The sequence below is a fragment of the Pongo abelii genome, chromosome 5 (assembly GCF_028885655.2).
Source record: "Pongo abelii isolate AG06213 chromosome 5, NHGRI_mPonAbe1-v2.0_pri, whole genome shotgun sequence".
Lineage (NCBI taxonomy): Eukaryota > Metazoa > Chordata > Mammalia > Primates > Hominidae > Pongo > Pongo abelii.
In genome coordinates, this window is record NC_071990.2 from 27,402,933 (window position 1) to 27,413,391 (window position 10,459).

General features: G+C 40.0%; 1 long non-coding RNA gene, 1 other non-coding gene and 1 pseudogene across 4 annotated transcripts in view; all 3 read left to right on the forward strand.

The window, feature by feature from the left end:
* Nucleotides 1-1,460, forward strand: part of LOC129060164 (uncharacterized) — a 41,622-nt gene extending 40,162 nt beyond the window's left edge. For 2 of the 3 annotated variants that reach the window (XR_008526640.2, XR_008526642.2), the window contains exon 3: nucleotides 644-1,460. This is a non-coding gene — a long non-coding RNA (uncharacterized LOC129060164). The remainder of the gene's footprint in view (nucleotides 1-643) is intronic. The other variant, XR_008526641.2, reaches the window with a different exon arrangement.
* A 3,865-nt stretch (nucleotides 1,461-5,325) lies between these two features.
* TRNAQ-CUG (transfer RNA glutamine (anticodon CUG)) lies at nucleotides 5,326-5,397 on the forward strand. Its single transcript has one exon. It is a non-coding gene; the product is annotated as a tRNA-Gln (tRNA).
* Nucleotides 5,398-9,227: 3,830 nt separating this feature from the next.
* LOC103890854 (heterogeneous nuclear ribonucleoprotein A1-like) lies at nucleotides 9,228-10,459 on the forward strand (annotated as a pseudogene).

The following is a 10,459-nucleotide window of genomic DNA, read 5'->3' on the forward strand; positions in this document are numbered from 1 at the left end:
CATGCAGACTGGGGTGGTTGCCAGGGGTTGTGAGGGAGGGAGGAATGGGGAGAAACTGCTTAATGAGTAAGGGGTTTTACCCTGGAGGGATAGAAATGTTTTGGAACTAGATAAAGGTGGTGGTTACACAACACTGTGAATGTAGTGAAGGGTATTGAATTGTTCACTTTAAAATGATTAATTGTGAAAAAACAAATCAACAAAAAAAGGCTGTCTTCCTTAGTACTCCTGAACAAATGCAGCGTTAATCCACTGAGTAGAAGTACTGAGGTGTCAGCCTAAATCAGTGGTTCCCAATCAGAGGTGATTTTGCTTCCCAGAGGACATCTGACAGTGTCTAGAGACATTTTTGATTGTCATAACAAGAGGTGGGGAGGATACTACTGAGATCTAGTACGTAGGGGCCAGGGATGCTACTGAACTTCCTACAATGCACAGGACAGCCCCCACCACAAAGAATGACCTGGTCTAACCTGCCAGTAGTGCCAAGGTTAAAAAACTCTAGAGTAGACGATCAGGGGCTGAGGGTGAGAGGGGAATAAGGGCACCGAGGTATAAACCGACTAAAAGAGCTCCCTTCTATCACCCAGGAAAGAGGTTGAGAGTGGAAAGGCAGGAGACTGTCTCTCCCTTTCTCTTTCAGAATAGCCCTGAAAATCAGTGCAACCTCGGACATCCATGGTTAAAAGTCAGACCCAGTTTTGGAAATGGCTGGGAAGGGCGGCTTTCTGTTACTTCTCAAGCCGACGAAATTGCTCTTCTTTCTTTGCTCAGACGCTTTCCTTCTGCAGACTGCCTTTCCCGACAAGAACAGACTCAGACAGTCTGTAGAGTGGTCCCGCCCCGAAGCTGAAAAATAGTGTACAAAACTGGCACGGGGTTTCCACTGCACAGCTCCAATGTTCCATTTGCTCTGGCGACAGATCTTTCGGTGACCTTCGAAAGCGGCATCGAGATTGACGATGTATAAGAATCTGCCGCCAGAAAGCACTGCATGTTGCCCAAGACAGTCACAGACATCGCAGTTGCCTGGGAGTCAGGAAACTCTACCACCACGTTCTCGCTGCTCCATCGCGCCATTTCCCACTCTCGGCCGCCGCGGCCCCAGGACCGCGCCCTCCCATCCACCAGACCCAGGTCCCCCGGCCCTCTGAGCCCTACACAGCCCGCGAGTCAGCCCTGACACGTCCAGTCCCCTGCTTCTTTGTGTTTTGATAGAAAACAAAACAAAACAAAAACAAAAACAAAACAAAACAAAAAAACACCTTGCCAATCCATTTGGCTTATAAAATCATGTATTGTGCACATTTATTATAATGATAATAATTACATAAGAAATAATTTGGGAGAATGGGGTCCAAAATCAGCTATAGTCATGAGGGTTGCACCTGGAAGAGGCTGCCTCTCTGATGCTCAGAGTTTGAGAATTCGTCCTTAATGAATAAATGTATATAGTGCAATTTTGAAGTGTATACTTTCCTTATTTGAACAGGATAGAATCAGCATTAAACAGAAACCAGTACAATTCTCTATAACAAATTATCTCAGTAGAGGTCCAATAACCCTGTGATAAATATGCACCTGTTCTTCTCCACTGTCTGACCTACTTATGTCTGCATCAAGTATCCCCAAACTGCTCTGTCAGGAATATACACCCCAAGAGCCCTCTGAGAACTGGTTTAACTAGTATTTTGGCTTGTTTTGGGTGCACCCGTGACCTAATTTACAAGACCAAGATTAATTAAATGTTCATGCACAATTAAAAGACAATTTTACTTCAGTAGTATGATGCTTAATTTCTGCTTATAGAATTCATTTTTTATTAGTTAAAAATTATGCTAGATGACATACAGAGGAATATCAAATGCAGAATTCTAGCCTGAGATCCACGGACCTCAAGTGTTTCATGAACACCTTGAGATAGTTTTCAAAATGGTATATGTGTGTATCTAGGGGCATCTTTCTGAGAAAGGGATTTCCTAGATTTTATCCAATATGATCTGGAGTCCAGAGCAAAAAAATATTGTACAAATCTTTGCTCTCCTAACTTCTTGACATTGGGAATTTGAGGGAGAGGAATTTTCCATCAGCATTTTGTTTTTTGGGAAATAAATAAAATGACTATGAGCAAACATGAAGACAATTCCCAAAGACTGGTACCAGTAGCTCCTGGTGCAGAACCAACTTCAGCATGGCAGGGAACAAAGAAATGTTCAGTTATACTGAGGGGCAAAAGGACAATGGGAATCTCCTAAGTTCCCCAAAGTCACTTCTGTCACTCCGTGATGTTTACAGTTCAAAGCAGATACTTGTGCTCCTAAAACAAACAACCTTGAAGCCCTGGCCAGATCCACGGTCTCAGTCTATCCTTCAACTTTTTCTCAGCTCTTCTTTTACTTCCACTATGGTATGGCCACCCAGACAACCAGTCCACAGACTACACCCCTATCTTGTATCTCATAGTATGTGAAAAGGTTTGGGCCAACACTGTCTTCTAAATACCATCTTCAATCCCTGCCTAAACTCAAATATCCAGCTTATTTCAGCTTCTCAGTTTATCTAGGCTGTTAGCTTCCAGTCACCTGCAGTTTTCCCTAACTTTCTCTGTGTGGGTGTTACTTTCTTCACAGTTTTTAGCCAATATCCCATCACTACAAACTGAAATCTCCACAGACAGGGCCAGTGCTTAGTGTCCTGCTCAATTCTGTGTCCACAGCACTAAGGGCAGCAGTGGGCATGTCACAAAAATTTGTCCTTCCTATTTTCAAGTCCTTATACTCTCAGGTCAGTTGTGGGCTGTGCAAGCTGTGCCACTAGGTCTGATAATGTGGCTCATTAAGCAAAAACAGGAGAGAATTGTACCGATGTACATTGCAAACCAGGGTTCTGAATTCATTTTGAAGAAATAACTTCATTTGGTCACATTTTTGTTCTTATTCCCATGAGCAATAGTTTCCATTTAATTGGGAAGATAGAAAGGAGAGTTCCCATATATCCCCACACTCAGTTTTCCTTATTATTAAAATCTTACATTGGTATGGTACATTTGTTACAAACAATTAACAAATATGTATACATTATTATTAACTAAAATGAATATGTTAGATTTCCTTCATTTTTACCTAATTTCCTTTCTCTGTTCCAAGATCCTATTCAGAATTCCATGTTATTTTTAGTCATCATGACTCCCTAAGCTCTCTTGGCTGTGGCAGTTCTTAGACTTTCCTTGATTTTGATGATCTTGACAGTTTTGAAGAGTATTGAGCAGGTATTTTGTAGAATATCCTTCAACTAGGATTTGTCTGATATTTTTCTCATTATTAGATTGGAGTTAGGGGTTCAAGAGAGCAAGACTGCAGAGGTAAAGTGGAGTTTTTTTGCTTGTTTGTTTGTTTTGAGACAGGGTCTCCCTCTGTCACGCAGACTGGAATGCAGTGGCACCATCTCGGCTCTCTGCAACCTCCGCCTCCCGGGTTCAAGCGATTCTCCTGCCTCAGCCTCCTGAGTAGCTGGGACTACAGGCATCTGCCACCACGCCTGGCTAATTTTTGTATTTTTAGTAGAGACAGGGTTTCACCATGTAGGCCAGGCTGGTCTCGAACTCCTGGCCTCAAGTGATCCACCTGCCTCGGCCTCCCAAAGTGCTGGGATTACAGGCATAAACCACCATGCTTGGCCTAAAGTGTCATTTTTATCACATTATATCAAGACTATATACTATCAACATGGCTTATCACTGCTGCTGTAGTGCTTTTGGGATTTATTCATTGCTTACTTTCCCACCCTTTTTCATACTGGATTCTGTAGAGCAATCACTATGCAGAGCCCACAATGAAGGGGTGGAGTTATTTGGAATTCTGCTCAGGAGATTCCTTGAAAAACTGAGATTTGTTGCACATCAGGGAAGCTGTAGGGATTGGTTTGAAGTCTTCTATTTATTGTTGCTCAAATTGTTTCAGCTTTGACCATTACAGGCATATATTTTTAATTTTTTTTTTTTTTTCAGAGAGCACAGAACTTGGTACAAGCCCTAGCCCTTAGAAATGCTCATCTTAAATTTGTTACATGGACCTTCAGTTTTTCAAAAGCTTCCAGTGGGCTAGATTTTTATTGAAAATACTTAGGATCCTCATGTTTCTTGTTCCCGAGGCTCCTGGAAACCAGCTTTAGTTATCCCGTTTGGTAAGAGGGTTTCATTCTGTCTTGCTTTCTGGTAGTGAGTGGATCAGAAAGTCATAGGGCTGGGAGAAGATGGACTGGATGAGATATGTACGGATATTCTCTTTGCCACTGTACAGCGGCCATTGCAGCTCCTGCAGCAGAGCACACGGCCCTACGGGCGGGGCCCATTTTAACCTGGTAGTGACAGTGCCGCCTCATTTAAACAGGAAGGATTTTTGTCCATGACACTAGATGTCTCTAGGCAATAAAGTAATTTTGGCAGATGCCGATACCTCTCATGTGATCTTGTTGGGAAGGTTCAGATCCTATCACCTGCGATTATTTACTCTTAAAGACCCTCTGCCTCCTTCCTCAGCCTTTCTATTTGACAACATAAGATCGCTTTTATCTCCTGCAATGAACACTCCTAGACAAGTCACGTCCGGGTCTTGGCATCAGTAAATTTTTACTGCTGAATATTTTGGGAGAGGTTCACAGTTAATCCCATTGAAAAAGACCAAGTCAAAGCTTTATCAGTGAGAAACTAATTACAAAATCCTGCTTTGCAAATATTCGAGCTTTTAACGGTGCTTTATTGTTTGGTATCCACGAGGTGGAGCCTTCCTGGGAAGCAGAAAGCAGCTTTTGGTGTCCTGTTTTTTGTTTTTTACCCTCGGCAACGCCACGGCCGGGACTAGTTGACAAGCCGCCTCAGTTGAAGTCATCCATAATTTATACGTTACGAAATTGAACTTTCCAAAGTGTTCCTAGCGTTAGGAGCAAAGAACGCCGGACAAACGCTCGGGAGGCGGCGAGCCTCGCGGTTCTTCCAACAACGCAATCTGTCAGCGCGGCTAGGTTGGTGCCCTCTCCCCCTGCATGGGGGCAGCCCGGCTTAGGGCCGCAGAACCGAGGCTGGGGTCCCGCAGGCTGTTGCTAAGAGTCTAGGGGAGGCACGGACTTACCTTATCTGTCACTGGAAGCCGATTTGCTCTTGGATCTTGCACGAAGAGCCCTGTGCGAAACGAAAAGGGAACTTGTGTGATGGCGGCAGATAACGAACATGAGGGTAGAAACTTAGGTTCTCAAAGGCAAGACAGCTTGAGTTCTGAAATGAACATATATTCCTTCAGGGAGGCATGTTAATAACACTACATGCCGCAAGGTTCCATGGTGTAATGGTTAGCACTCTGGACTCTGAATCCAGCGATCCGAGTTCAAATCTCGGTGGAACCTATGGGGTTTTTTTTTTTTCCCTTGCTTCTTCACTATTTTTTTCTTTCTAAAATAAATTTCCCTCTTAGATATGATTGGCAGGAATCTCTAGTTCATATGAACCCAAAGTATGACGCGGGCTCTGTACGGGGCCCACTGACTCTCTGCTCTATGTTCAGAGCAGGAGACCCTTCCTCTTACCTCCTTCCTTTTACTACCCTCCTCACCACCACCTAACAGATATTCTAATACCCAAAATAATTTGAGTTAAGTTAAACTTTTTATTTGATTTATTGCTTTATGAAATGCGGTTAATTCACTTCAGAGGACAAAAAGGACTCAACAGATTTGAGGGAGAAGAAAGATTCTTGTATGTATCTTTTTCCCAAGAGAATGAGGCTTTATAATGCCTTTTAGGTGCAATCACTAGAATTTATAGGTGTTTCATTTGCCACTGAGAAACAAGGATTCGTGAAAATAAATCTGTACTTTAAATAAAAATTGCTTAAACTCTCTTAGGTATTTGAACACTATTGGATCCTCACTTGGTAACTTCAATCACTGTCAACACGGTAAGTAAATATCCAGATACACCTTCTAAGTGCTCTGTTGGTCATTTCTGTGACATTAACCCGCCACACAGAATTGCTGTCAATGCTGAATATGTCCCATAGAATGATAGAGCTTTAAAATTGTATCCTAGGATGCCTCTGTGATTATTTTGTCTTCATAAAACTAAATGTCTCTTGTTGCACATTAGTTTATTTTCTGGTAAATGTTTGGATTTGTCACAACTTAAGGAAAGACAAAGAAGTTACTGGGTCTCTGAAGAAGTAAGGCCAAAGTGCTTTCCTTAGTTTGATCTTATCTATTAGTATTTATAAAATTGTGTATTTTAATTGTGGATGCCGGGTATCAGGCTATATATTATAATCTTTTTTCATTTAATCTTATATTGCTAAAATTAATCATCTCTTTTGTTGTATGTAGCTACCATTCATTCATTGATTTCATGTTAGCTGCTGTGTAATATGAACATGCCACAGCTCATTCATTCATCTTTCCATTAATGGGAAACCTAGAGTTGTTTATAATGTAAATTTGATTTTGAATTATGGCAATTCTTGGGTCACAAAAATTAAAAATTATTTTACTGCAGAGGAAATTCCTGATTCTGCAACCATACATTTAATGGAGAATTTATAACTTTGAGTTGTCATTTTCATTTTCCAAATGCTTCCACACATAATGATTATTCACCCTTTTATATTGTACTACCCATTCCTTCTGTTCCTCATGCATTTTCTAGTGTTAACTGCTAGCAGCATTATGTTCCCCAGCATGGAATGCCTTTGCTGGGCTTTATGCCACCACTGCCTCTAAAAGCTTAAATATCTAACTGCATTTAGCAGATATCTATTCATTACCCTTACCAAGGCAAATGTTGCAAGAAAATAGATGCTTACCCTTAATTTAGATGGACCTAATTTGCTTCTAAACATTTCTTCATAGACTTTATTATACTTGCATAAAGATTTATCATGATAAAATACATAATTTTGGAGTTCTTCTCCCTTGTTTATAAACATGTTTCTTCTGAAAGAAGAAATACAACTGATTGGCAAAACTTAGGGCACATGCCTGCCATCCTAGCTACATAGAAGCCTAGGAAATTGTTTTAGACAGTTTGGACGACTATAACTATATAATGTTTATTGACTTAAACAACAAACATTTATTTCTCACAATTCTGAAGTCTGGAAAACCCAAAATCAAGGTTCCAGCTGATTCAATGTCTGGTGAGCCCTCCCTTCTTGATTTGCAGCCTACTGTCCTCTTGCTCTATCCTCACTTATACTGGGGGGAGAGAGAGAGAGAGAGAAAGAGGGAGAGAGAAAGAGAGAGAGAGAGAGAAGGAAAGAGAGAGAGAGGCTTCCACATATGAATTTGAGGGGGACACAAACATTCAGTCCATAGCAGGAATTTAGTTATGACAGTACCATTGAGGATGCACAGTTCATTGGTAGAGAATTCTCCCTAGTCATATGAAGCCTCAGGCATATTAGACCACTATGTTCATCAATATGATTATCTATAATTTCTTTTCTTCCTAAACTTTTCTTTTTCCATCAATTTTCTCTTTCATTATGATTCAGCCACAGAATCTGTTAAAATAGGCCGGGCACAGTGGTTCATGCCTGTAATTTCCACAGTTTCAGAGGGTGAGGTGGGTGGATCACTTAAGGCCAGGAGTTGGTGACCAGCCTGAGCAACATGGTGAGTCCCTGTCTCTACAAAACTAATATTTGTTAAATAATCTGTTAAAATACTAGTTAATAATTACTAAATTTTGAGATGTAGAAACAAAATGGAACTAAAATGAAAAATAACAATAATACACAAAGTGGGATGTTGTAATAAGGATCAAATTATACTGGAGTCATTTATCATAATAAAAGATAATTTTTGGAACTGTTTACTGAAGTTATAATTCATGCAAATGCTGAATGAATGACTATGAAATTAGTACTTGTCTGAGGTCATGGCCAAAGCTACACAGTAGTGCCCCTTTGCTGTGAATAAAATGCCAGGATGTAAAAATTTAAGAATTTTATTGAAAAACTAATTATTATTAGCATTATATTAATGTATTATATTTTATATTAATATATTACTATAATAATTGTATTATAATCAAAACTTTACTAGTCAAAATTTCAAAGGTTGATATTATTGTGTATCAATATCATTTACTAGATTTTTCTTCAGTCACCTTACAGCACAGCTGGGCCAAAAAATAGATGCCCACTTTTAACTTAGATGGACTTCACTGCTTCTAAACATTTCCTCTTTTCTTCAAAGACTTTATTATACTTGCATAAACAAAGATTTATCATGATATAATACAACATTTTGGAACGTTTCCCCCTTGTGAAAGTTTAATGTGACAAAATAGACATTTTGCTTTTAAATTATTTTGACAAAATGAAAAAAATTGTCAAATAGAACTTTTGTTTAAAGACTCAAGGTTAATATAGAAAATAGTTTTTGAAGGTATTTTTAAATATTCTAGAAATGAAGAATTAAGATATAATTGCAACTTTATTATTTTCATTTTATTCTAACGTAAATATTTATAATATTTGTTGAGAATAAAAGTATATGATGTTCTTCCTATACAACAATCTAAAGAACTCTTATATTTATAGTAACTTCCTTATATTAATTTCAATTTTATTAATTCTTAATGTTACATAAAATAAAAAGTTTTTCACAAATTATTAATTATTGAAGCATTTTATCCCTAAAATAGTAAAAATCCATTCATATTTCAATGATTGACAGTATCTTAACAAATAAAGCTCACAAGGAGATTTTCACTCTATGCTTAATAGCTAAAATTCTTATTCTTGTACTAAACAATAATGGTACTAAAAAAAAAATAAATAAATAAATAAAATAAGACAACTATACTATTCAGATAATAAAAGTAAACCTAGCTTTTTCTGCCCGTGGACGCTGCTGAGGAAGCACTGTTAAATGTCTTTCTTCCCATTGCCATCATATCTAAGTCAGCGTCTCCTAAGGAGCCCGAACAGCTGCTGAAGGTTTTCTTTGTCATTGGAGGGTTGAGTTCTGTATTTTTTTGTTTTTGTTTTTTTGAGACGAGTCTCCTTCTGTCACCAAGCTGGAGGAGTGCAGTGGCGCAATCTGGGATCGCTGCAACCTCCGCCTCCTGAGTTCAAGTGATTCTCCTGCCTCAGCCTCCCAAGTAGGTGGGACTACAGGCGGGCACCACCACACCTGGCTAACTGTGTGTGTGTGTGTGTGTGTGTGTGTAGTACGGACGGGTTTCACTATGTTGGCCAGGCTGGCCTCCCAGAGTGCTAGGATTACAGGCATGAGCCACTGCACCCGACCAGGAGGGTTGAACTTTGAAACAACCGATGAGAGCCTGAGGAGCCGTTTTGAGCAATAGGGAATGCTCACGGACTGTGTAGTAAAGAAAGATCCAAACACCAAGCACTCCAGGAGCTTTGGGTTTGTCACATATGCCGCTGTGGAAAAGGTGGATGCAGCCATGAATGCAAGGCCACACAAGGTGGATGGAAGATTTGTGGAACCAAAGAGAGCTGTTTCAAGAGAAGATTCTCAAAGACCAGGTGCCCACTTAACTGTGATAAAGATGTTAAAGAAGAACTGAAGAACATAAACTAAGAGATTATATTGAACAGTACAGAAAAATTGAAGTGATTGAAATCATGACTGACCAAGGCAGTGGCAAGAATAGGGGCTTTGCCTTGTAACTTTTGATGACCATGACTCCATGGAAAGGATTGTCATTCAGAAATACCATACTGTGAATGGCCACAACTGTGACTTTAGGAAAGCCCTGTCAAAGCAAAAGATGATTAGTGCTTCATCCAGCCAAAGAGGTCGAAGTGGTTCTGGAAACTTTGGTGGTGGCGTTGGAGGTGGTTTTGGTGAGAATGACAACTTCGGTCGTGGAGGAAACTTCAGTGGTTGTGCTGGCTTTGGTGGCAGACATGGTGGTGGTAGATATGGTGGCAGTGGGAATGGCTATAACGGATTTGATAATGATGGAAGCAATTTTGGAAGTGGTGGAAGCTACAATGATTTTGGCAATTACAACGATCGGTCTTCAAATTTTGGACCCATAAATGGAGGAAACTTTGGAGGCAGAAGCTCTGGTCCGTATGGTGGTGGAAGCCAATACTTTGCCAAATCATGAAACCAAGGTGACTATGGCAGTTCCAGTAGCAGCAGTAGCTATGGCAGTGGTAGAAGATTTTAATTACTGCCAGGAAACAAAGCTTACCAGGAAAGGAGAGTCAAAGAAGTGACAGGGAAGCTGCAGATTACAACCGATTTGTGAACTCAGCCAAGCCCAGTGGTGGAAGGGCCTAACTGCTGCAAAGAAGACATGTATTAGACAAATACTCACGTGTATGGGCAAAAAACTTGAGGACTGTATTTGTGACTAATTGTATAATAGGTTATTTTAGTTTCTGTTCTGAGGAAAGTATAAATCATTTCAACAAAGGGTTTTAATGTAGTGGTT